The 27474-nt window shown below is 42.2% G+C and overlaps 1 pseudogene; it reads left to right on the top strand.

Annotated features, from left to right (window-relative positions):
- LOC134575164 (zinc finger protein 23-like) overlaps positions 1-25909 on the top strand; it is a 97869-nt pseudogene extending 71960 nt beyond the window's left edge.
- The last annotated feature ends 1565 nt before the right edge of the window (positions 25910-27474 follow it).

Below are 27474 nucleotides of genomic sequence, written 5' to 3'. Positions count from 1 at the left end.
TATAGTAATATAAGATACTCAGTATGGCTATATCGGAGTATAGATAGCAATATATAGAGATATAGGGATTATAGTAATATAAGATACTCAGTATGGCTATATCGGTGTATAGATGGCAATATATAGGGATTATAGTAATATAAGATACTCAGTATGGCTATATCGGTGTATAGATGGCAATATATAGGGATTATAGTAATATAAGATACTCAGTATGGCTATATCGGTGTATAGATAGCAATATATAGGGATTATAGTAATATAAGATACTCAGTATGGCTATATCGGTGTATAGATAGCAATATATAGGGATTATAGTAATATAAGATACTCAGTATGGCTATATCGGTGTCTAGATAGCAATATATAGAGATATAGGGATTATAGTAATATAAGATACTCAGTATGGCTATATCGGTGTATAGATAGCAATATATAGGGATTATAGTAATATAAGATACTCAGTATGGCTATATCGGTGTCTAGATAGCAATATATAGAGATATAGGGATTATAGTAATATAAGATACTTAGTATCGCTATATCGGTGTCTAGATAGCAATATATAGAGATATAGTGATTATAGTAATATAAGATACTCAGTATCGCTATATCGGTGTATAGATAGCAATATATAGGGATTATAGTAATATAAGATACTCAGTATCACTATATCGGTGTATAGATAGCAATATATAGAGATATAGGGATTATAGTAATATAAGATACTCAGTATCGCTATATCGGTGTATAGATAGCAATATATAGGGATTATAGTAATATAAGATACTCAGTATCACTATATCGGTGTATAGATAGCAATATATAGAGATATAGGGATTATAGTAATATAAGATACTCAGTATCGCTATATCGGTGTATAGATAGCAATATATAGGGATTATAGTAATATAAGATACTCAGTATCACTATATCGGTGTATAGATAGCAATATATAGAGATATAGGGATTATAGTAATATAAGATACTCAGTATGGCTATATCGCTGTATAGATAGCAATATATATAGAGATATAGGGATTATAGTAATATAAGATACTCAGTATGGCTATATCGGTGTATAGATAGCAATATATAGGGATTATAGTAATATAAGATACTCAGTATGGCTATATCGCTGTATAGATAGCAATATATAGAGATATAGGGATTATAGTAATATAAGATACTCAGTATCGCTATATCGGTGTATAGATAGCAATATATAGGGATTATAGTAATATAAGATACTCAGTATGGCTATATCGGTATAGAGATATAGGGATTATAGTAATATAAGATACTCAGTATGGCTATATCGGGGTATAGATAGCAATATATAGAGATATAGGGATTATAGTAATATAAGATACTCAGTATGGCTATATCGGGGTATAGATAGCAATATATAGGGATTATAGTAATATAAGATACTCAGTATCACTATATCGGTGTATAGATAGCAATATATAGGGATTATAGTAATATAAGATACTCAGTATGGCTATATCGGTGTATAGATAGCAATATATAGGGATTATAGTAATATAAGATACTCAGTATCACTATATCGGTGTATAGATAGCAATATATAGAGATATAGGGATTATAGTAATATAAGATACTCAGTATCGCTATATCGGTGTATAGATAGCAATATATAGAGATATAGGGATTATAGTAATATAAGATACTCAGTATCGCTATATCGGTGTATAGATAGCAATATATAGGGATTATAGTAATATAAGATACTCAGTATCGCTATATCGGTGTATAGATAGCAATATATAGAGATATAGGGATTATAGTAATATAAGATACCCTTATCGCTATATCGGTGTATAGATAGCAATATATAGAGATATAGGGATTATAGTAATATAAGATACTCAGTATCGCTATATCGGTGTATAGATAGCAATATATAGAGATATAGGGATTATAGTAATATAAGATAGCAATATATAGGGATTATAGTAATATAAGATACTCAGTATCGCTATATCGGTGTATAGATAGCAATATATAGGGATTATAGTAATATAAGATACTCAGTATCACTATATCGGTGTATAGATAGCAATATATAGAGATATAGGGATTATAGTAATATAAGATACTCAGTATCGCTATATCGGTGTATAGATAGCAATATATAGAGATATAGGGATTATAGTAATATAAGATACTCAGTATCGCTATATCGGTGTATAGATAGCAATATATAGGGATTATAGTAATATAAGATACTCAGCATCACTATATCGGTGTATAGATAGCAATATATAGAGATATAGGGATTATAGTAATATAAGATACTCAGTATGGCTATATCGGTGTATAGATAGCAATATATAGAGATACAGGGATTATAGTAATATAAGATACTCAGTATCGCTATATCGGTGTATAGATAGCAATATATAGAGATATAGGGATTATAGTAATATAAGATACTCAGTATGGCTATATCGGTGTATAGATAGCGATATATAGGGATTATAGTAATACAAGATACTCAGTATGCCTATATCGGTGTATAGATAGCAATATATAGAGATACTCATTATCACTATATCGGTGTATAGATAGCAATATATAGGGATTATAGTAATATAAGATACTCAGTATGGCTATATCGCTGTATAGATAGCAATATATAGGGATTATAGTAATATAAGATACTCAGTATGGCTATATCGGTGTATAGATAGCAATATATAGGGATTATAGTAATATAAGATACTCAGTATGGCTATATCGGTGTATAGATAGCAATATATAGAGATATAGGGATTATAGTAATATAAGATACTCAGTATCGCTATATCGGTGTATAGATAGCAATATATAGAGATATAGGGATTATAGTAATATAAGATACTCAGTATGGCTATATCGGTATAGAGATATAGGGATTATAGTAATATAAGATACTCAGTATGGCTATATCGGGGTATAGATAGCAATATATAGAGATATAGGGATTATAGTAATATAAGATACTCAGTATCGCTACATCGGTGTATAGATAGCAATATATAGAGATATAGGGATTATAGTAATATAAGATACTCAGTATGGCTATATCGGTGTATAGATGGCAATATATAGAGATATAGGGATTATAGTAATATAAGATACTCAGGATGGCTATATCGCTGTATAGATAGCAATATATAGGGATTATAGTAATATAAGATACTCAGTATCGCTATATCGGTGTATAGATAGCAAGATATAGGGATTATAGTAATATAAGATACTCAGTATGGCTATATCGGTATAGAGATATAGGGATTATAGTAATATAAGATACTCAGTATGGCTATATCGGGGTATAGATAGCAATATATAGGGATTATAGTAATATAAGATACTCAGTATGGCTATATCGGAGTATAGATAGCAATATATAGAGATATAGGGATTATAGTAATATAAGATACTCAGTATGGCTATATCGGTGTATAGATGGCAATATATAGGGATTATAGTAATATAAGATACTCAGTATGGCTATATCGGTGTATAGATAGCAATATATATAGGGATTATAGTAATATAAGATACTCAGTATGGCTATATCGGTGTATAGATAGCAATATATAGGGATTATAGTAATATAAGATACTCAGTATGGCTATATCGGTGTCTAGATAGCAATATATAGAGATATAGGGATTATAGTAATATAAGATACTTAGTATCGCTATATCGGTGTCTAGATAGCAATATATAGAGATATAGGGATTATAGTAATATAAGATACTCAGTATCGCTATATCGGTGTATAGATAGCAATATATAGAGATATAGGGATTATAGTAATATAAGATACTCAGTATGGCTATATCGGTGAATAGATAGCAATATATAGAGATATAGGGATTATAGTAATATAAGATACTCAGTATGGTTATATCGGGGTATAGATAGCAATATATAGAGATATAGGGATTATAGTAATATAAGATACTCAGTATGGCTATATCGGTGTATAGATAGCAATATATAGAGATATAGGGATTATAGTAATATAAGATACTCAGTATGGTTATATCGGGGTATAGATAGCAATATATAGAGATATAGGGATTATAGTAATATAAGATACTCAGTATGGTTATATCGGGGTATAGATAGCAATATATAGAGATATAGGGATTATAGTAATATAAGATACTCAGTATGGCTATATCGGTGTATAGATAGCAATATATAGAGATATAGGGATTATAGTAATATAAGATACTCAGTATCACTATATCGGTGTATAGATAGCAATATATAGGGATTATAGTAATATAAGATACTCAGTATCGCTATATCGGTGTATAGATAGCAATATATAGGGATTATAGTAATATAAGATACTCAGTATCGCTATATCGGTGTATAGATAGCAATATATAGAGATATAGGGATTATAGTAATATAAGATACTCAGAATCGCTATATCGGTGTATAGTTAGCAATATATAGAGATATAGGGATTATAGTAATATAAGATACTCAGTATCGCTATATCGGTGTATAGATAGCAATATATAGGGATTATAGTAATATAAGATACTCAGTATCGCTATATCGGTGTACAGATAGCAATATATAGGGATTATAGTAATATAAGATACTCAGTATCGCTATATCGGTGTATAGTTAGCAATATATAGGGATATAGGGATTATAGTAATATAAGATACTCAGTATCGCTATATTAAAGGGACTCTATAGTCAACATATAAAAGAAAGAAAGACCGGTCCCCCAGCCTTCCTTCTTGCTTTTATATGATCTTACATTTAATAAAAAAAAATATGAGGCGTTTTTATATTAAAAACTTACCTCCGTTCCAGCGCCGAGCTCCCAGCCATGCCGCGCCCCCTTTTTCGTCAAAATGACGAAATCGCGGGGCCCAATAGTACGCTTCTCTGAGAGAAGCGTCATCGTGATGTGGTGCGCATGCGCGGCTTCGCGCTGCACCAATCGCGTTCTTCATAGAGCGGCATTGACAGCCGCCCTATGAAGAACCTGAGCGCTTTACCGCGCATGTGCGCGGAATGCGCGTTCGCGAGCTGAGCTGTCTGACTGACATCTCAGCTCGCTTTCTAAAACTATCAATAAGGGGGGGACCTACTGTCCCCCCCCGGCCCCCACCCCTGAGCGGTGGGTGGGGGCCCTAAAATTCACAATAGGGGGTGACCTACTGTCCCTTCCCGGCCCCCACCCCTGTGCGGCGGGTGGGGGCCCTAAAATTCACAATAAGGGGGGGGACCTACTGTCCCCCCCGGCCCCCACCCCTGAGCGGTGGGTGGGGACCCTAAAATTATCAATAATGGGGGGACCTATTGTCCCCCCCGGCCCCCACCCCTGAGCGGCGGGTGGGGGCCCTAAAATTATCAATAAGGGGGTGACCTATTGTCCCCACCCCCGCTCAGGGGTGGGGGCCGGGGGGGACAACAGGTCCCCCCTTATTGATAATTTTAGGGCCCCCACCCGCCGCACAGGGGTGGGGGCCGGGGGGGGGGACAGTAGGTCCCCACCCACCGCTCAGGGGTGGGGGCCGGGTGGGGGGCAGTAGGTCCCCCCCTATTGTGAATTTTAGGGCCCCCACCCACCGCTCAGGGGTGTGGGCCGGGGGGGACAACAGGTCCCCCCTTATTGATAATTTTAGGGCCCCCACCCGCCGCTCAGGGGTGGGGGCCGGGGGGGACAATAGGTCCCCCCATTATTGATAATTTTAGGGTCCCCACCCACCGCTCAGGGGTGGGGGCCGGGGGGGACAGTAGGTCCCCCCCCTTATTGTGAATTTTAGGGCCCCCACCCGCCGCACAGGGGTGGGGGCCGGGGGGGACAGTAGGTCCCCCCCTATTGTGAATTTTAGGGCCCCCACCCACCGCTCAGGGGTGGGGGCCAGGGGGGGGGGGGGCCAGTAGGTAGGTCTTCCCCCCCCCCCCCCCCCTCCTTCAACCACTATTGTGGCCAGACAGCATCCCTGTGAGTTCGGGCTCCACAGCAGTGCTGACAGGCTATCAGCACACAAAGCGCGTTCACAGTGCTTTGTGTGCTGATAGCCCGTCTGATGTATTCACCCAGAATGCATCGGACGAGAGGCCTTTTTAGGGCCTCTGAACTCGGAAGTCCCTCTGGTGGCCGTCTGATTGACTTCAACAAGGGGTGTTCCAAGCTTCCAATGTAAACACTGCATTTTCTCAGAAAATACAGTGCTTACAAGAAAAAGGCTCCGGGTAGCTGTAGCACTCACCTGAACAACCTCATTAAGCTAAAGTTGTTCAGGTGACTATAGTGTCCCTTTAATGTATAGATAGCAATATATTAACAACCCTAATTTGGTTCCCTTAATTGTGGCGGATTTCGGAAGCATTTGACGTTTGGTTTGTCCGATAATGCACGTCTACTTATGATATTTGAAGTAACCTTTTAACATTTTAGACTGGAATATAAATTATAAAAATTGTGTGAAAGAAAGTGCCAGGTGCCTGCATTATGTGCTTTGCTGAAGTCTTATCTGTATATCAAGCGTTCCAATGGAACCGACCATTTCATTCATTCAATCAATCCAATCAGGCATTTCATATTATTTAGAAAATTCTATAAATGTGTGCTACTCCTTGCTCCTTGTTTTAAATCACATCATTTTCATTTGTTATTAGAAATACTGTAACCAATCCTTCACAGGAAAAGCAGAGCCCATTGTCAGGGCATTGGAGTCAACTGTTTTATAATGAACAAGGACAGCAATGAGGTTGCTGAGAAGATATTGAATCTTACCTTGGAGATCATCTACCTGCTGACTGGAGAGGTGAGGGATTCTGGGTAATGTCAGTATGGAGATCGTCTACCTGCTGGCTGGAGAGGTGAGGGATTCTGGGTAATGTCACCATGGAGATCATCTACCTGCTGACTGGAGAGGTGAGGGATTCTGGGTAATGTCAGTATGGAGATCATCTACCTGCTGACTGGAGAGGTGAGGGATTCTGGGTAATGTCATTATGGAGATCATCTATCTGCTGACTGGAGAGGTGAGGGATTCTGGGTAATGTCATTATGGAGATCATCTACCTGCTGACTGGAGAGGTGAGGGATTCTGGGTAATGTCATTATGGAGATCATCTATCTGCTGACTGGAGAGGTGAGGGATTCTGGGTAATGTCATTATGGAGATCATCTATCTGCTGACTGGAGAGGTGAGGGATTCTGGGTAATGTCACCATGGAGATCATCTACCTGCTGACTGGAGAGGTGAGGGATTCTGGGTAATGTCAGTATGGAGATCATCTACCCGCTGGCTGGAGAGGTGAGGGATTCTGGGTAATGTCAGTATGGAGATCATCTACCTGCTGACTGGAGAGGTGAGGGATTCTGGGTAATGTCACCATGGAGATCATCTACCTGCTGACTGGAGAGGTGAGGGATTCTGGGTAATGTCACCATGGAGATCATCTACCTGCTGACTGGAGAGGTGAGGGATTCTGGGTAATGTCATTATGGAGATCATCTACCTGCTGACTGGAGAGGTGAGGGATTCTGGGTAATGTCACCATGGAGATCATCTACCTGCTGACTGGAGAGGTGAGGGATTCTGGGTAATGTCAATATGGAGATCATCTACCTGCTGGCTGGAGAGGTGAGGGATTCTGGGTAATGTCAGTATGGAGATCATCTACCTGCTGACTGGAGAGGTGAGGGATTCTGGGTAATGTCAGTATGGAGATCATCTACCTGCTGACTGGAGAGGTGAGGGATTCTGGGTAATGTCACCATGGAGATCATCTACCTGCTGACTGGAGAGGTGAGGGATTCTGGGTAATGTCATTATGGAGATCATCTATCTGCTGACTGGAGAGGTGAGGGATTCTGGGTAATGTCATTATGGAGATCATCTATCTGCTGACTGGAGAGGTGAGGGATTCTGGGTAATGTCATTATGGAGATCATCTATCTGCTGGCTGGAGAGGTGAGGGATTCTGGGTAATGTCATTATGGAGATCATCTACCTGCTGACTGGAGAGGTGAGGGATTCTGGGTAATGTCAGTATGGAGATCATCTACCTGCTGACTGGAGAGGTGAGGGATTCTGGGTAATGTCAGTATGGAGATCATCTACCTGCTGACTGGAGAGGTGAGGGATTCTGGGTAATGTCATTATGGAGATCATCTACCTGCTGACTGGAGAGGTGAGGGATTCTGGGTAATGTCAGTATGGAGATCATCTACCTGCTGGCTGGAGAGGTGAGGGATTCTGGGTAATGTCACCATGGAGATCATCTACCCGCTGACTGGAGAGGTGAGGGATTCTGGGTAATGTCATTATGGAGATCATCTACCTGCTGACTGGAGAGGTGAGGGATTCTGGGTAATGTCACCATGGAGATCATCTACCTGCTGACTGGAGAGGTGAGGGATTCTGGGTAATGTCATTATGGAGATCATCTACCTGCTGACTGGAGAGGTGAGGGATTCTGGGTAATGTCACCATGGAGATCATCTACCTGCTGGCTGGAGAGGTGAGGGATTCTGGGTAATGTCATTATGGAGATCATCTACCTGCTGACTGGAGAGGTGAGGGATTCTGGGTAATGTCACCATGGAGATCATCTACCTGCTGACTGGAGAGGTGAGGGATTCTGGGTAATGTCAGTATGGAGATCATCTACCTGCTGACTGGAGAGGTGAGGGATTCTGGGTAATGTCATTATGGAGATCATCTACCTGCTGACTGGAGAGGTGAGGGATTCTGGGTAATGTCATTATGGAGATCATCTACCTGCTGACTGGAGAGGTGAGGGATTCTGGGTAATGTCAGTATGGAGATCATCTACCTGCTGGCTGGAGAGGTGAGGGATTCTGGGTAATGTCACCATGGAGATCATCTACCTGCTGGCTGGAGAGGTGAGGGATTCTGGGTAATGTCAGTATGGAGATCATCTACCTGCTGACTGGAGAGGTGAGGGATTCTGGGTAATGTCAGTATGGAGATCATCTACCTGCTGACTGGGGAGGTGAGGGATTCTGGGTAATGTCATTATGGAGATCATCTACCTGCTGGCTGGAGAGGTGAGGGATTCTGGGTAATGTCAGTATGGAGATCATCTACCTGCTGACTGGAGAGGTGAGGGATTGTATTTTGCAACTTTGGCCTTTTTTTTTTTTTTTTTTTTTTTTTTTTTTTTACATCGGATTGAGAGGTGCATAGAGGACATGAGGAACAATGTGTGTACTTCTATCCCTTTCAATATTTAGGATCATATGGTTGTAAAGAAGACCTGTGACAGTATCTCACCTAGCAGCAGCCCCTGTATACCCAAAGGACTTTGCAGGACCCGGAGCCCCACCACAGTGCCTCCACCTTCCTCCCTGACCGGTGAGAGAAACAATGATCAGAAGATCCTGGAAGTGACCAATCAGATCATTGAGCTGCTGACTGGAGAGGTGAGGCTGCTGGGAATGGTACACTAAACAGTAAAACTAAGGGATGTGTCTGGACTGTGACTGTATCGTGTGTTTCAGGTTCCCATAAGGTGTGAGGATGTCACTGTCTATTTCTCAATGGAGGAGTGGGATTATATTGAAGGACACAATGATCTCTACAAAGACTTGATAATGGAGAACCACCAGGCCCTCATCTCAGTGGGTAAGATGACTTCCAGCGCCATACTCCGTGATAATCAAAGGATTGTAAACCCATAATGATGGTACAGAATGAAATAAATAGCATAACGTTGGTAGTTGCCAAAAAAACTTGGCATTCCATGCAGGAGTAGTGCTTGTAGTAATGCTGTAACCATCACCAACACTTTCCTGAGATGGGTTTAATGTGGTGAAATGTTAAAGGCACATGCCAACACCATATGTAGTGGTTAAGATGCTAGCATGCCCTTGGTGCCATCACCTATAACGTGCAAATAGTTTTCAAGTGGTTTGACAGTAATCGAAAATTCTGCTAAAGGAGTTTAGAATTGAGAAATGTGTCAACAAGCTAATCACGTGTAAATAATTAGTGTCCTTACTTTATATTGATAGACTTGGTGGCATTGGTGCTGTTTGGCTTATTTGGCTCTGGTTGTCAGTTGTTGCTTGCACTGGCTCTTCTGCCTCGTTTTCTTTTGGGATTAGGTAATTTTGCTGACTGCTTGGCTATTAATTCTGTATTATTTTTCTTCAACTTCCAATGTCTTTTATATCTGTGCAGTTGCCTTTTAAATTCTTCTTCTTAACCACAATCATTTATTTGTAGTTTTAATTTGGCAGTGCTCACAGCTTGTTTCTCCTTTCTGTCTGATGGCATGGACAGCTTGACTCTCAAGAAAACTTGGGCACTTTCTTCCCTTTCTGGTATATAATGACCACCTTCACCAAATCCCATCTTCTCATGTCTTATATGCAGACAGGATGCGTAGTGCTTCTGTAGGTTTGTCCGGCGGTTCTGAGGTGCATCAGAAAGATTTTGGCATGTACTCCATATGCTCCCTCCACTAACACTAGGTGTAACACATGCCAAAGGTGTTTGCCTTTTACCAGGATGCTAGAAGATGCCAATCCAGATTGTAGAGATATCAGAAGAGGCAGAGTTGTAAGTGGGTCACTCTCTCAGGTTTTGTTGCAATGTGTGGCCATTCTCGGGTATTACTGCCTATATACTAGGAATAGATTTTTGGTGCAAGAATTTCTGGCAGCTATTTAAAGGGACACTGTAGTCACCCAGACCACTTCAGCTCAATGAAGTGGTCTGGGTGCCAGGTCCCTCAGGTTTTAACCCTTCAGATGTAAACATAGCAGTTTCCGGGTTAATCCAGCCTCTAGTGGCTGTCTTCTGGACCACAAGCACCGTACTGGACACCACAACCACCGCAGACTCCACAACCGCCGTAGCTTTACTGGAGCCTCGCCGTCTTCCGTCCACCCTAGATCAGCTTCTGTCCTCCAGGACCGTGTGGGGAAGACCTCTCCTCCAAGGAGAGCGTAACAGGAACAAGCTCTTAGAAGAGCTAAGTGATTGAAGCCCAAGGGAGTATGCAGAGCAAAGCAATCCCCAGTGTGAATATAGCTGTCCCCTCCAATCATGAGACAAGACTACGTGTTGAGGGTCAAGAAGAACTGATATTTAATGGCAGGTACTCTGCTTTTATGCAGTGCTCCCCTGCAAGGGAGACGCCCACAGGCAATTAGGCATTAACCAATCAGACAACGGTTACATCCCACAGATTCCCTCCTCTGCTTAAGAGATAATTGAGTTTCTTACTGTATCTACTCAATTATCTCCAAGCTAAAACTTATACTTTTTTTAATGCATTTTTATAACTTTATGATTTTTCATCACACAGGAATAAAACTTATATTTTTATGAACAACACAACTTGGGGACAAACATATAAATAATTTGTACATATCGGTTCAGTGGTTCCAGAGATATGGAAAAAGTCTCTTTGGACCGACTGCACACCTGTTTGCATGCCCAAAACAGTTCCACAGATTCAGGCTGTGCGGTCGGTCTATTTCTGCCCTGAAAAATAACAAAGTCCCATCCGAAGGCGGCATTCGAATTATTGAACGCACTTCGACTTCTGTCGAAGTGAAACCAGGGTTGCGTTTCCGTGGTGTTCAATTGTCTACTGGAGGTCTATTTTACATCCAAAATGACAAAGTCCCGTTCGAACAGGACTTAGTCTCCAGCCGCAGTGTCGAAGTGCAGGGGAAGGTACAGGTCAGCGGTGTTCGTTCAAATGTGTGGCCGATTTCCGTTCCAGGGATTTGACGGCACACACCGCTGACCGCGTTCGACTGCATTAAAATGGCCGCCGCCATGTGTTCGTGGGGGCACCCTCAGGGCACTATAGTGTCAGAAAAAACACTTTGTTTTTATGACACTATAGTGATCCTTTAAAGTCTTCTCAATATCCTAACTGCAATAGAGCTAGTAAGTATACGGTTTGCTCCACTCCTGTCCATTTGTGCACAGGAAGACCTTCTAAATCGAATGTCTTCAATAGGAGATGGTGGGGTTATTTTTTTTTTTAAATCTGTAGCTGTCCAATTCAGCAATGTCCCCTCGAACTATGCACCTGGAGTACTTCTTTTCCAGAGGACAATAAGAAATATTGCTGCTGAACCTGTACCAGGGAAGCTATGGAAACTGCCTAGGGAGAGGAATCTTTGCCTTTTAGTATTTGTTTGAAATCGGTCTTAAGCAATCCTTCGTGAAAGTTAAGAATGCAGCCATTCATTCTGCTAGGTATTCCGATGTCTTTTCAATATCTTAGCCATCCAGTAATGAGGTAGCGAAAGCCACGAGTGTATGAGCTTTCATCAAGTGAATGCTGGTCTTCATATCCATCCTCTTTCTCAAATAATTAATCTGACAAAACCTATGGCTTTTGCAGAATCCCAGACTGATCAGGGGTAGTATACAGGTTATTGGAGGAAGTTCAATGCCTTGCATTGTCTATTTGAATTTTGTGCAGTTGATTTAAAGAGAATGGTAACATCCTATCTAGAATGCAGATTTGTAAGGATTGAGGTATCCTGCCCAAAGTAGATATGACTGTAGCTTAGCAATCAAAGAATAGTGCTTTCCCCTTGGAGATACAGTGAGCTTAGAGGAACCCATAGACAAGAAGGTGGAAATCTCATTTTGAAGAATGTTGCAGGAGCATCTGTAGTGACACATCAAAATGTTTGACTGCTGAAGATGGCCATTGGGAGATGCCCACTCTGACATTCTTTCCATGCTAAAACCTCTATCAGGGCTATTCCGACCGCATTGACAATCCCCTATTAACCCCTTAAGGACCAAACTTCTGGAATAAAAGGGAATCGGTGTCCTTAAGGGGTTAAAGGGGAAGTCCCCGTGTTGCCTACGTTCCTTGGTGCGCTCCCACCCTGCATTTTCTGAAATTGGATTTTTTTCTTTTATTTGTGTTAAACATTGAAAACGCGTGCGCAGGCATTCTGAGCCTGGAAGATTGGTCTTATCAAATATTTCTCTATAAGAAGCATTCCATTGCACCTCAATAGTGACATGCTGTGACAACAGGTGAGGTGGGGAACTAGTGAGGATTCCAGGTAAGCTGTGGGGTTTTTTATTTTTTCATTTTTTTTTTTTCTTCTATATCAAATTCACACCCAGTTTTTTTTTTATCCATAAAATAAAAAAAATGGGTGTAGATAAATGGTTTCAAGTAGGACATTAAAAAGCAGGAAATTGCGGCCTTCCTTCTGTATTCAGATAGAGGAAAAACATCAGCTGATGTCCACGTTTCAGTGCTGCTGTATGAAGTTAACCGGGTCCTGCAATCTGTCCATTATCACGGTGCAGCCGACTGAAAGGCAGCCTCCAAATAGTCACTGGCTAGATGTCAAAGAACCTAGCTCACTCCGATGTAAGAAGTCAATAAGCTCCTAAAGCGGAAGTTACTCCTTGTTTCAAAAGGCTATTAAGGCTCATGACACCAAAGCCATGACCTAATATTGGATTATAGAGCTCTGCACCACTTCAGTACAGATTTGGTTAGGCTAGGATTGAAAAAGGCGTATTCGAGCAGGAGATATGGTGGACTGTGATTTAGTGACCAAAGAAGACCCTGTGTGGTGATCTTACCATTTCTCAAATGTGCATATGCTATGACTTAAGTAAAAGTACCTTTTATCAATGAGAAGTATCTTTTATCCTGAGTGTTTTTGAGACCGTTTTAATTTTTATATTTTTTTGCGACTGGGTGGAGATACTGATTATATTCCAAGAAGGTGGAGGACCAGAAGGCTCACCCAAGTTGTTTGTTTATTCTTTATTTTAGTAGTGCATTGTATGTCAAACCGAAATATGGAGACATTTTCAAGTAGTATCGAAAATTCACAGGTATAAAGTCAGAAAGAAACGTCATCATACTGCACTATTTGTTTAAGAAGTGAAGAACAAGAGAGAATATGTTCACATTATTTGTTGCTGCTAATTTTATGCATATTCGTTTTTAAGACTTTTCAATAAATGTTTAATGTGGTTTTTCGACTTTTAGCCAGATTCGACTTGTTTTATTTGCATTGCCCACAATCTGTCATTTGCCTTTTTTGTCTTTATTTTTTCTCCCGGGATATTTGCTCCTGGTACCACACATGATTTTTACCTTGTGTTATTTCTTCTTTTGAGAGGTTTTTGGTTGCCTTTTTATACCAGTTTTTAGAGAAATATTTAGTAGATAATTCCTGTAGTTTACATTTGTCACCTAGGGGTAAGGGATTTTTTTTTCTTCCATACCCCGTAGTAAGTTTTAGTTTTTTTGTAAAGGAGTGGGTTGTTTTTTTTTTCTTTTTCATATCTGCTTGGAGCGGCCTGAGCTAAACCAAGTGTATATGCCAGGTATCCATCAAGAATCTACCGACTGTATCATATTACAAGTTAAACAAAAAACAAATGGGAACCATAACCCAGCACAGACGTAAGGACAATCAAATCTGCCCAAAAAAGTCACAGGATCAATGAGCCAAATCCAAACCAGCAATAATGTAGAACCGCATGGACTGAAAACGAAGTCCGATACTGTCACCAAAAGGCACTAGTACTTTAGAGAAACCAAGCCAGTATAGAAAGAGTCCAGAGATATGGATCGAGCTGTAAAGTACTCCAGATACAGTGCTCTCCATAGGAGGGAAGAATCCAATGGCAAATGTCTGTGGTCACCCCAATAGAAGTACCATACACTTACAGGACAACATTAGCTATCGTAGATTTACATTTGCGAAGGTCTTAACATAATAAAACACAATTCTGGAGCTAGTTCACACTTTCTCTATGTTCTCTTTAAAGTATCTAATTAAATGTTTATTTTTATGAGACGGACCATGTAATAGCAATGTCTTCTTCTGGGCAGATATGCCCTTGTTAACACATTCCTGTTTACAGTTGTGTCCACAAAACCTTAATTCTCTTGCTATTGTATAAAAGAGGCGAAAGAAGGCTGGGACTAGGGGAGAATGGGAAGAAAAAGATAGAGGTTAGTGGGAAGAATGAGAGTCAAATGCTAAGCAGTTTCAAAGACGATTAAACGATTACAAGTGCATCAGGCAATATTGGGATTCGTTAATTTAAAGAATAAAATGGGATGGATAAGCTTAGGGGAGAGGGTCCCTCCTTCATTTTAAATCCATATATAAGGAGCCTCCAATCACCATTAGAAGGAAAATAGAATAAAGCTTTGGCATGTGAAGACCAAATTGAGAAGTGTTAATATATCTGTTCCGGAGAAGGTAAAGGCAACCTCTGAAATTTGTAGAATGGATCCACCAGACTTCTTACATCACTTCAAATAAATTATTGTTTGGTAAAAATCTGAAAGCCGTTAGCTGATGCAAAGGGACATGGAGCCTGAAACAGAGCTACAACAACTGGAAAAATTAGAAACATAGAATGTGACGGCAGATAAGAGCCATTCGGCCCATCTAGTCTGCCCAATTTTCTAAATACTTTCATTAGTCCCTGGCCTCTACCACATCAGTTGGAAGGCTAAATAACCAACATTGTCTATCTGTTCTTTTAAAGTATTTTTTACACTTCCTGAGACATTTCTTACCATTGAGGATTAATTTTAGAGTATTATTGAATCCTAGAAAAAGATGGTCTCTTGTTGGAAATATTGAAAGCAAGCAAAGTATTTCTATGTTCATTCCATCGTTAAAATAAATTAATAAAAACTTTGTTTGGAGTGTCATACTTTTTGTGGGTGTCATACAATTTTTTGTGTATATGCCGTATCTTGTAGTCTTATTTGTAGTGGATTAAAGAGTTTCTCCAACCCTTTGTCTTTATTAAGTTATGTTTTACCTTATAATGTCCTATTAGGCATTTCTTGCTAGGTCATCCCCTTAAAAGGTGAAAAAAGCTTTTTATAACTTCCTTGTCCTCAATCGGTCCAGAAACCTGTGACTGGACCATTTTGCCAACTGAATGTACACCCTCTGAGCAGATGAGGGGGCTTAACAAACAAAACCCATACTTGGGAGGCTCTACCTATAAGAGAGAAGTGAATTGCATCCATTGGCACTGTGCATTACGCGTGGACTACAGATGTAATTATTGCACAAAATGTACATTTGGCAATTCTGAGTTCCAGGCTTCCAAATTAATCTGTGCCAGGGGTGCAACAAGCAGATTATTAACACCATAACTACTTAAAATCACTGAAACGCTCATGGTGGTATAAGTAACCCTTTAATACAAATATGTACACTTGCGTTAGGTAGACTCCTGTGTAATGTTAAAAAAAAAAATGGCATTCTTTCTCAAAGTAAAAGGGGAATGGTCATGTTCAATAATACTGGGCGGCTAGATTGGCCCTGGCATGTTTGAGACATGAGAGATTCTCAGTATACTCGTGCGCCCTGTTTTTTTGCTTGACATGAGAGATTGGACTAACGCAAACTGGTACAACTAGCTCAGCTGGCACCATTAAAGTGTGGTCTTCGGCTACCGCTCAAACTAAAAACTATGGCAGGGCTGGTATTTGTACCCCAGGTATCTACCATGAAGAGATGCAGGACTCTGCATGCTATGTATTCACCAGGAATTGCCTTGTGTTGGAGAGAAGAGGTCACTGCACTTTAGTAGTGTCTCATTGTCTTTGAGGCGCAAACAGATTTTGTAGAGGTGCGTAAAGCCATTTAGAAACAAGAATGCTAACCGTCTCAAAGCATTTTTCTCGATGACTCTTTTTACAGGCCTTGGGTATACATGTTATTTTTCACTCAACTCAACAGCTATTTATTTTGATGATATTGGAAAAAGGTAATTGACTAGCGTTTACTCTGACAAAGTTCTGTGAAAACCTTTTTATTTTCTAAAAGTGGATAGCTTGACACTTCTTAGACATACAGTAGATTCAGCCAGGAAATAAAGCATTCTGATGTTCTTCATGTGTGTTGCAGTTTTTTCTTCCTTATACTGGAATGCGTGTTTGATACATGAGAGATTGGACAAACTCCTATTGGTACAACTGGAACCGGCTCTTGATCAGCTGGCACCACTAACATGTGATCTTCAACTGCAACTCAGACTTGATGCTATGGCGGGGCTGTTAAGGAGGCTATTGCCCCTCTGATCTTAACCATAAAGAGATGGAGGGCTGAATGTTATGTTAGTCACCACCCAAAGCTCTCAGATCAGAAACAACATTTTTTATTTTCATTAAAATAAAGTTTTAGTAGTGTCTCATTGTCTTTGAGGTGCAAACATATTTTGTAAAGGTGCCCGTAGTCGTCAAGAAACAAGGTGTAGACAGATGTGATGGTATCTGTCAACTGCTGGTTTCTGTGGATAGAAATAACTTCCTGTCTGAGACTGCTGCCACTCTTGTAAGTTATGCAGAAGATCATCTAAGGCAGTTTAGGTTGCCCACTGGCTTCATTGCTTTCCATCTGCTGCCATTGGAGTAGCCCACAGCTAGTGGTGGCTACCAGTTTTTTTTTTTATTCGTGACTTTGAAACAAATTGCTTTAAAGGAGCACTCCAGGCACCAAAACATCATCTTAAGTGGACCATAGAGTGCTGCTGGGCTGGGGCGCCCCTACTATATCATCCAATAAGCTAAGATCAGCACTTGCTGAAACTTTTGAAAATGGTTTAACCCATTGAGGTAAAAGTGAGCCCGGAGGCCTACTGGCACCCTAATTGTAGCATAGCTCCTGTACTCCGACCAAGTAACTCTGCCCAATCCGCTTCCTAGATGTTTGGAAGGGGTCCTGGAATGCTTCAGCCCCAGTCGTAGAAGCTTGACTGGGGTTTCTCTGGACCTTTCACCCGACAAGACTCTTCTCACAGTCAGGTATCGTCCCCTCTGCATATTCCGCTGCTGCCCTTCTTCCAGGCAAGTTTTGTCTCCGTTGCTTATTCTGCTGCAGCCCTTCTTCCAGGCAAATATCGTCACCTTTGCCTATTCCGCTGCAGCCCTTTTTCTAGGCAGGTATCCACCTCTGCCTGCAATGTGATTTCTATTGCCTTTACAAAGGCACTTGCGGGTCTCAGGCTTAGCTCTCTTGATTTAAAGCGGCACTGTCATGCCGAACTTACCTTTCCTCAATCTCTTCCTCTTCTCCCCCTCTCTCAGGATCTGTTATTCTTTTCTTCCTGTCTTCTTTAGTTTTCTTTAAAACCATAAGACAAAGTAGGGACTCTTTGTCTTATGGGATTCCTCCGCTTGACCAGCTCTGACCAGCGGAGGAGCAAAGTGTGCTTCATTTCCGCTGGTCAGAGCAATTTTCCCATGATCCCTAGCTTTCCTCCCAGTTCCCACAATGCTTCCTGTCAGTATTGCCGAACGTCCTGTCACTTAGACAGAACGCCGGCAAAACTGCCGAATTGCATCCTAACAGAATGAGCACCGTTTCTCCATTGGTGTTAGGATGCAATTCGGTACTTTGATCGTATCGGAATTTCATTCTAATGAATGAAACTCCGATCCTATTCATTGCTGTGGCTGCATCTTGCAGCCGCTTAGTAGATAACTCCCTAATTCCCACGGTATCAGGGAGCTATCTACTAAAAGGCTGAAAGACCTAAATTGGTCTTTCAGCCAACTTTACTAATACTAAGTAAAGATTACTTAGTATTAGTAAATAATATGCCCCTACTCGCTATACCGCGAGTAGGGGCATGTCTAGTAAGCAGTGAGCAGCCTGTGGCTGCTCACTGTAGAAAAAAAATAAAAAAAATATTGCCCCCCACCCCTAAATGACGGGTGGGGGCCGTAAAGTAAAATAACGGAGGGAGACCTATTGTCCCCCCCCCCCCCCCCGGCCCCCACCCCTGAGCGGTGGGTGGGGGCCATAAAGATAATGAGGGGGGGGGGACCTACTGTCCTCCCCCCCGGCCCCCACCCCTGGGCGGCGGGTGGGTGCCATAATAGTAGTAGGGGGGGGGGACCTACTGTCCTCCCCCCCCGGCCCCCACCCCTGGCCGGCGGGTGGGGGCCATAATAGTAATAAAGGGGGGGGGGGGACCTACTGTCCTCCCCCCCGGCGTCCTCCCCCCGGCCCCCACCCCTGGGCGACGGGTGGGGGCCATAATAGTAATAAGGGGGGGGGACCTACTGTCCTCCAGCCCCCGGCCCCCACCCCTGGGCGGCGGGTGGGGGCCCTAATGGAAAAAAGGGGGGGGGGACACCTACTGTCCTCCACCCCCCGTCCCCCACCCCTGGGCGGCGGGTGGGGGCCATAATAGTAATAGGGGGGGGGACCTACTGTCCTCCCCCCCCCGGCCCCCACCCCTGGGCGGCGGGTGGGGGCCATAATAGTAATAAGGGGGGGGGACCTACTGTCCTCCAGCCCCCGGCCCCCACCCCTGGGCGGCGGGTGGGGGCCCTAATGGAAAAAAGGGGGGGGGAACCTACTGTCCTCCCCCCCCCGCCCCCCACCCCTGGGCGGCGGGTGGGGGCCATAATAGTAATAAGGGGGGGGATCTACTGTCCTCCCCCCCCCGCCCCCACCCCTGGGCGGCGGGTGGGGGCACTAAGTAAATTCCCCCCCCCCCCCATCAAGGTGACTAGGGGTGCCCAAGCCCCTAGTCACCCACCCCCCACCCAAATAAAAAATGCCCCTACCTACCCCCCTCACCCTAAAAAATAGTGAGGGGGGAATAAAATTGCTAACCTGTAAAGTAAAATTAAACTTACCATTCGACGTCTTCTTTTTTCTAAAATCTTCATTTTTCAGCCCCAAAAAAGGCCAAATAAAAAACCATCATAGCCGTCGAACTAAAAATAAAATAAAAAAACCCGAGCGCAAAAAAGAAAAAACCCGACGAAAAAGAAAAAACCCGAGCGCACAAAAAAATAATCCATCTTCACCCATGGAGGGCTCCGCGCAGACTGAGCTCCGCAGGGAGGGGCAAGGCTTATAAAGCCTTGCCCCGCCCTGCAATTAGCCTAAGAACACTCTGATTGGTGGGTTTAAGCCAATCAGAGTGCTCTTTGTCATTTTACAAGCCTGGGAAAGTTCTTTGGAATTTTCCCACGCTTGTAAAATGACACAGAGCACTGTGATTGGATGGCTTGAAATCCATCCAATCACAGTGCTCTGTGTCATTTTACAAGCGTGGGAAAATTCCAAAGAACTTTCCCACGCTTGTAAAATGACACAGAGCACTGTGATTGGATGGATTTCAAGCCATCCAATCACAGTGCTCTGTGTCATTTTACAAGCGTGGGAAAATTCCAAAGAACTTTCCCACGCTTGTAAAATGACACAGAGCACTGTGATTGGATGGCTTGAAATCCATCCAATCACAGTGCTCTGTGTCATTTTACAAGCGTGGGAAAATTCCAAAGAACTTTCCCACGCTTGTAAAATGACACAGAGCACTGTGATTGGATGGATTTCAAGCCATCCAATCACAGTGCTCTGTGACATTTTACAAGCGTGGGAAAATTCCAAAGAACTTTCCCACGCTTGTAAAATGACAAAGAGCACTCTGATTGGCTTAAACCCACCAATCAGAGTGTTCTTAGGCTAATTGCAGGGCGGGGCAAGGCTTTATAAGCCTTGCCCCGCCCTGCGGAGCTCAGTCTGCGCGGAGCCCTCCATGGGTGAAGATGGATTATTTTTTTGTGCGCTCGGGTTTTTTCTTTTTCGTCGGGTTTTTTTTTTTGCGCTCGGGTTTTTTATTTTATTTTTAGTTCGACGGCTATGATGGTTTTTTATTTGGCCTTTTTTCGGGCTGAAAAATGAAGATTTTAGAAAAAAGAAGACGTCGAATGGTAAGTTTAATTTTACTTTACAGGTTAGCAATTTTATTCCCCCCTCACTATTTTTTAGGGTGAGGGGGGTAGGTAGGGGCATTTTTTATTTGGGTGGGGGGTGGGTGACTAGGGGCTTGGGCACCCCTAGTCACCTTGATGGGGGGGGGGGGGAATTTACTTAGTGCCCCCACCCGCCGCCCAGGGGTGGGGGCGGGGGGAGGACAGTAGGTCCCCCCCCATTATCGTTATGGCCCCCACCCGCCGCCCAGGGGTGGGGGCCGGGGGGGGGGAGGACAGTAGATCCCCCCCCCCTTATTACTATTATGGCCCCCACCCGCCGCCCAGGGGTGGGGGCCGGGGGGGAGGACAGTAGGTCCCCCCCCCCCTTTTTTCCATTAGGGCCCCCACCCGCCGCCCAGGGGTGGGGGCCGGGGGCTGGAGGACAGTAGGTCCCCCCCCCCCTTATTACTATTATGGCCCCCACCCGCCGCCCAGGGGTGGGGGCCGGGGGGGGACAGTAGGTCCCCCCCCTCCCTATTACTATTATGGCCCCCACCCGCCGCCCAGGGGTGGGGGCCTGAGGGGAGGACAGTAGGTCCCCCCTCATTCCCATTATGGCCCCCACCCGCCGTCCAGGGGTGGGGGCCGGCGGGGGAGGACAGTAGGCCCCCCGTCATTACCCTTTTTTTTTTTTTTTTTTTTTACAGTGAGCAGCCACAGGCTGCTCACTGTTTAGTGGACATGCCCCTACTCGCGATATAGCGAGTAGGGGCATTGGGGAGATTTTAATCTCCCTTGTGCTATTATGGGGGTCATATTGACCCCCATAGAGTGAGGGGGGGACCTGGGGGGCTTATATGTAACTGCCGCTTCTATAGTTACATATTACAAGGAGGGAGCTGCACGCCGGTAGCTCCCTCCTTGTAATAAACTGAACGAACAAACTAACACTGATACACAGTGTTAGTTTGTTCGTCTGATTTTTTCTATTCATTCATTCGTCTGTCTGATGAATGAATGAATAGGTGAAATTCCCGTTCGCATGTCCAGATGTTTCACTGGGCATGTGCGGGAATCTCAGGGCTATCTAGTGTGGGCAGATGACGTGTCCCACAGGGACTTCACCTACCCACACAAAGATGGCGGCGCCCTGAATAAAGATCGGGCAGAAAATAAAGAATAAAAAATAGGTAATGTGGGGGGCATAGGGGCATTTGGGGATGACTAGGGGGTCGATTGGATGTAGTTGAGGCGGGAGGGGGGTTAAAAAAAAAACGGAATTCGGCATGACAGTGCCGCTTTAACCCAGGGATAGAAAAATGGTGCATCCAGCCAACAGGTCTGACGACTTGGTTACTGTGATCCTTAAAAATCCACAGGACTCAAGGACACATGTTGCAAAAGGAACACTTACAAAGCCATATTTTTACTTGAGACTAGCCCATATGCTAATTACATAAAGCTAACTGTGACACTCACCAAATCATGTGAAGAAACATACAGGTACTCCTAATAACACATAAACATATTAATAAAAGGGGTGAGGAAGACAACGAACATGAAATTTCTCTCCCGCCCACAGCAACCGTAATATCCAAATCTACCTGATGATGGAAATTAAAAAGCCTTGCTATTCAGGTAGTGTATATTGCTGTTGCACCCAAAAGGTGGCGTTGTACGGGCTCCACAGCTAAATCCACCTAGTTGGTCGCAAGCATCAGCAGGACAGGAGAGCAGACAAAACATCCAACAATAAAACAACAATACACACCCTGCACCTCTAATGGACACAGGGTGACATAGACCTAGGCATAGTCCAGGGTCCTACAAAAAGTGTCCATATAAAAACCACAGGAGGTGGTGACTATCGTCACACTAAGACCATATTCAATGGTATTCTTGCAATTAGACTTGGTAAATTTACCCTAACGCCTTAAATGTGTTTTTCCTTGGTTGTGGGGTCAGAGGTACACATAACATGGATTGGGAATCATCATTGAGATTAATATAGTACAGCACTGCAAAGCTGGAACTCTGTTCTTTGCCAATGTATCATTTATAGGATACGAAATATACCATAGACGCAAGATCGGGTTTCTTAAATCTGTATTGTATGGCTGTTTTACTCTCCTGTGACCTGCCATATTACCTCCTCATTATATCCTTGTATCCTTCACCTACTTCAGCACAGAGAGAAAGGTGTCCGGGAGGTAATTGAGCCCAACTGCAAGTTTAAACTGTTGCTAAATGCTTTAACCCTTTGAATGTGAGATGCTTATGCCTGCCCCGTAACATGTTAAATGAGCTTAAGATGTTATGGTGGTTGGTGTGTTCCTTAAAAGGAACACCCCTAATGTCAAAGTGTTTATTTAAAATGTATCCCTCACCCATTTTTGCATTAAAAAAATGCACTCTCTTCTGCTGATAGTTTTTAGTGACTATTATAACAAACAGAAAAGGACATGCAGCTAATCCCTAAAGCACTTCACGAAGTCTAAAACGTTTAGAGTATCTCTTTAAAGGGCTACGTAAGGGAACCATAACCCTGTTAACTTAGCTCTCTCTGCCTTTAATTCTGCATGGACAGTATCACACTTATGTAGATTGGCTAGACTATAGGTGGCATTTAAGACACAAATGTGGGATAGTATAGAATAAGATCAACATGACCATTGTATTATATTAAACCTACAAAAAATGACAACCCCACCCTGTAGCTTCTAATTTTATATCAGTACTTTGACACATTCAAATTACATTCAGGTCATTTTCAAAAATGTTCAAACTTTCTCCCACCACTGTATTGGCAGAGAGAATGTGTTATTAAAAGGTGCACATGAATTATGTTTGTGCGTCTATTCTTGATCTTTAAAAGTATTTTATAAGTTACTAATGTTCTCTTTCTTCCCATAGGACCTAGTGGATTATGCACCCGTGCTGCTTTTCCCAATTTTGGAACCAAGTATGAAACTATAAATAAACACAATTTAGAAAAATATTTGAAAATGAACAAACCAAAGAACAGAGAAATAAGAGCTGAAACACAAAAATCTCCATCATGTAAAGAAGCAAATCTTACAGACATTTCTACACACACAGAACATCCACAGGCAGAGTATCCATCTACTAATATAAAGATAGAACCAGCCTCGTGTGAAGAAGGAAGTCTCATAGACATTTCTGCACCCACAGAACATCCACAGACAGAGTATCCATCTACTAATACAAAGCTAGAACCAGACTCGAGTGAAGAAGGAAGTCTCATAGACATTTCTATACCCACAAAGTATCCACAGACAGAGTATCCATCTACTAATATAAAGGTGGAACCAGCCTCGTGTGAAGAAGGACATCTCACAGACATTTCTATACCCACAGAACATCCACAGACAGAGTATCCATTTACTAATATAACGATGGAACCAGCCTTGTGTGAAGAAGGAAATCTCAAACACATTTCTACACCCACAGAACATCCACAGACAGAATATCCATCTACTTATATTAAGGAGGAACCAGCCTCGTGTGAAGAAGGAAAACTCAAAGACACTTACATTTATATGCATAACGAACATCCATCTACTGATATAAAGATGGAATCAGCTGTGTGTGAAGGAAATGTGAGGGATGGTGACACTGAAGGTTATGTAAATTCACAAGCAATAAACGCTAACAAGCCCAAAGCTGAACCTGACAAAAATATTACTATTGTTCAGGATGTACACAACACAGAGGCAATATCTAAATGTTCAGAGTGTCCAAAAATCTTTAACAGTAATGCAGAGCTTGTTACACGTCCGTTCGTTCATAAGGGGAATCACATTATTATTTCTGAAACTGGAAAAGCCTATATTCCTGAGTGTGACATTACATGTAATTCATCTCCCAGTGGAGGGAATATATTTTCTTGTTCTGAATGTGGGGAGAATTTTACCCATATGTCACACCTTGTTACACATAAAAGAATTCACACAGGAAAACATCCATTCTTGTGTTCTGAATGTGGAAAACATTTTACTGTGAAGGCCAGTCTTATTGCTCATCAAAGGCTTCACACGGAAGGAAAACCATTTAAATGTACTGAATGTGGGAAATGTTTTACCAGAGCTACACATCTTGCATCACATAAGTGGATTCACACAGAAGACAAACCATTTAAATGCAATGAATGTGGGAAGGGTTTTACTCGGGCAAAAATTCTTGCTTTACATAGAAGGATTCATACAGGAGAAAAACCATTTAAATGCACTGACTGTGGGAAATGTTTTACTCAGGCATCAAGTCTAGCTTCCCATAAAAGGATTCATACAGGAGAAAAACCATTTAAATGTGATGAATGTGGTAAATACTTTACCCTAAAACATGATCTTATTTCTCATCAGAGAATTCATACAGGTGAGAAACCATTTAAATGCAAGGAATGTGGGAAGTGTTTTACCCGGACTGCAAATCTTGCTGCACATAGGAGAATTCACACAGGAGAAAAACCTTTCAAATGCACTGAATGTGGGAAGTGTTTTACTCAGGCTGGGCAGCTTGCCTCACATAAAAGGATTCACACAGGAGAAAAACCATATAAATGTACTGAATGTGGGAAAGGTTTTACCCAAGCCTCAAACCTCACTTTGCATAGAACTAGTCACACGGGAGAAAAACCATTTAAGTGCAATGAATGTGGGAAATGTTTTACTCGAGCCACGAATCTGTCTGCACATCGAAGGATTCACACAGGAGAAAAACCACCAAAATGCAATGAATGTGGAAAATGTTATACTAGGGCCTCAAGTCTTGCTTCAAATAAATGGGTTCACACAGGAGGAAATGCATTTAAATGCGCAGAATAATAGAAGTGCTCTTGCCAAGCTGGATGAATTATTTTACATGGAAAGAATACACACAGTAATAGCAAAGTATTTTTGTGAAAACGGTACAATGATGTAGTCGCCTCTTTTTACTGTCCTTGGGTATAAATGTTATTGTTTACTCAACTCAATGCTATTTATTTTGATGATTATTTTGATGATCTTGGAAAATAAGTAAAAGACTAGCGTTCACCTTGACATGGTTCTGTGAAAATCCATTCTTTTTCTGAGAGTGGATAGTTTGACACTTCTTAGACATACACTCGATTCAGCCAGGAAATAAAGCCTCCCCGTGTTCTTAATGTGTTTAGCAGGTTGTTTTTCTTATAGTGGACTCATGGGAAAATATCACCCGTAGCGGTAAAATCATCCTAATTACTGAAAAAAAAGTATGTTAAGTAGGGCCTATACAAAGTTTTAGTTTCAAATAAGCTCTAAATATTAATCTGCATTAATAATGGGACGTGATTAGCACCCAGACCAATGTCTGTGTGCCATGTCCCTTTAGCGTTGACCCTGCAATGTAAAACATGTCTGTTCTGCAGGACTTAAATATGTTTCTAGTGGCTATCCTCTGAAATAGCTTTAAAAAAATCTGAGCGACCATCTGATTGGTGTTTTCCTGTGCATGTGCACAAGCCTCCCCGGGGCATTATGAATAAGCATTTATGTTACTAACTTTATAGTGTTTCATTAAACTTTAATAAGAAAATGTAAGCTCTAAAAAGAAGGCTTTAATGTTCCCCACAAGGTGCCTGTATAATGATTTAGTCGATACACAAGACTGTTTTTGTCAGAATCGTATCATTCATCTGAATATTTATGTTAATATGAGGATTTTATTTACGTGTGCTGGAGTGTAGTGGGAATAATGGACGTAAATTCTCTTCACTGTTTTTAAAGATGAAATATTAGACAGAAAAACTCTTTTGTATTTTCTTTTTGTGGGAAAATAACGTTTACAGACCATCATACCTCTATGGAGGTTGGCAGAGCTCGCAGCAGTTATTGGGAGTGTAATTAACCAGTAACCATCATGAGGCAGTCACATTATGACAGAGATTGGATGGAACATTCCAAATTGACCTCCAAGGCCACAATTTGGAGAAAGTACCTCATTAGTGATCCGAAATTGCAACTCCACTCATTTTGTCAAAGAGAAACTCTGAGCACCAGAAAGACTACAGCTCAAAATGGTTCTTATGCAAAGAGGCTCCTTGCACTTTGACAAAAGGCAGTGTTTACATTTGTCCCTAGGACCACTTCTAGCGGCTTGCTGGTGCAAGATTGATTTACGGCATCGCTGAATGCACCACACAGAGATGGAATGATTGAATGCAGCACTGGAATGGCTGATAAGATTATTGATGATTTCAGCCAGTGACGGATGTCAGGATCCCGTGGGCGGCTGCGAGAAGAGGCTGCAGTCCGCTCGCAGCACTCACCCTCCAGCCGTCCGCGGTCCCCTTCCTGGTGTGCGCTCGGTGGGCGACAACCTCCAAGACACGGATGCCGCCCGCGTCTTCCTCTGCGTCCCCCAGCGGCAGCATGCATGACGCTGCACGCTGGGAGACCGCCCATTTTATTAAACGCCGGGGTCAGCCACCTGACCCGGCGTTAAAGGCACAGTGCCTCAATCACAGTGGGAGGTCTAGATATCTCCCACGTGTGATTGTTAATTCTGATTGGAAATTATCCAATCAGAATTAACCTATGGATTTATATACTTACCTTTCCTGTTCCTCTCTGCCCTGTTGTGGTCTTTGCTTGCTTGTATTGCTACTGAACTTGTGTTTCTGGTTACGTACTCTCTGGCTTGTTTATCCGACTTTGTGACTTTCTCCTACCCTTTGACCTCGGCTTGTTT

This window comes from Pelobates fuscus, chromosome 10 (assembly GCF_036172605.1).
Source record: "Pelobates fuscus isolate aPelFus1 chromosome 10, aPelFus1.pri, whole genome shotgun sequence".
NCBI classification, from domain to species: Eukaryota; Metazoa; Chordata; class Amphibia; order Anura; family Pelobatidae; genus Pelobates; species Pelobates fuscus.
Note: the sequence above shows the minus strand (reverse complement) of the source record. Positions and strands in the feature narration are given on the sequence as shown.